The following is a 223-nucleotide window of genomic DNA, read 5'->3' on the forward strand; positions in this document are numbered from 1 at the left end:
TCTTGTTCTTAGTGGTAACTATTCCCTGTGTTCGACCTTGGTACTACAGTTGATCCGTATCTTTGCGGTATTCCTTGTATCTAGGTTTTTATTACTTGAGCTTATTTCTATACCTAGATTTGTGTGATCAAGTTTTTGGCGCCGTTGCCGGGGAACGAACCTGGGTCACCCGCGTGACAGGCGGGAATACTCACCACTATACTACAACGACACGACCGTGTCA

General features: G+C 45.7%; 1 non-coding gene across 1 annotated transcript; it reads right to left on the reverse strand.

The window, feature by feature from the left end:
- Window positions 1-139: 139 nt before the first annotated feature.
- On the reverse strand, window positions 140-211 carry TRNAD-GUC. Its single transcript has one exon. It is a non-coding gene; the product is annotated as a tRNA-Asp (tRNA).
- Between the last annotated feature and the right edge of the window lie 12 nt (window positions 212-223).

Source organism: Tarenaya hassleriana, unplaced genomic scaffold (assembly GCF_000463585.1).
Source record: "Tarenaya hassleriana unplaced genomic scaffold, ASM46358v1 Cleome11972, whole genome shotgun sequence".
Taxonomy (NCBI): Eukaryota; Viridiplantae; Streptophyta; class Magnoliopsida; order Brassicales; family Cleomaceae; genus Tarenaya; species Tarenaya hassleriana.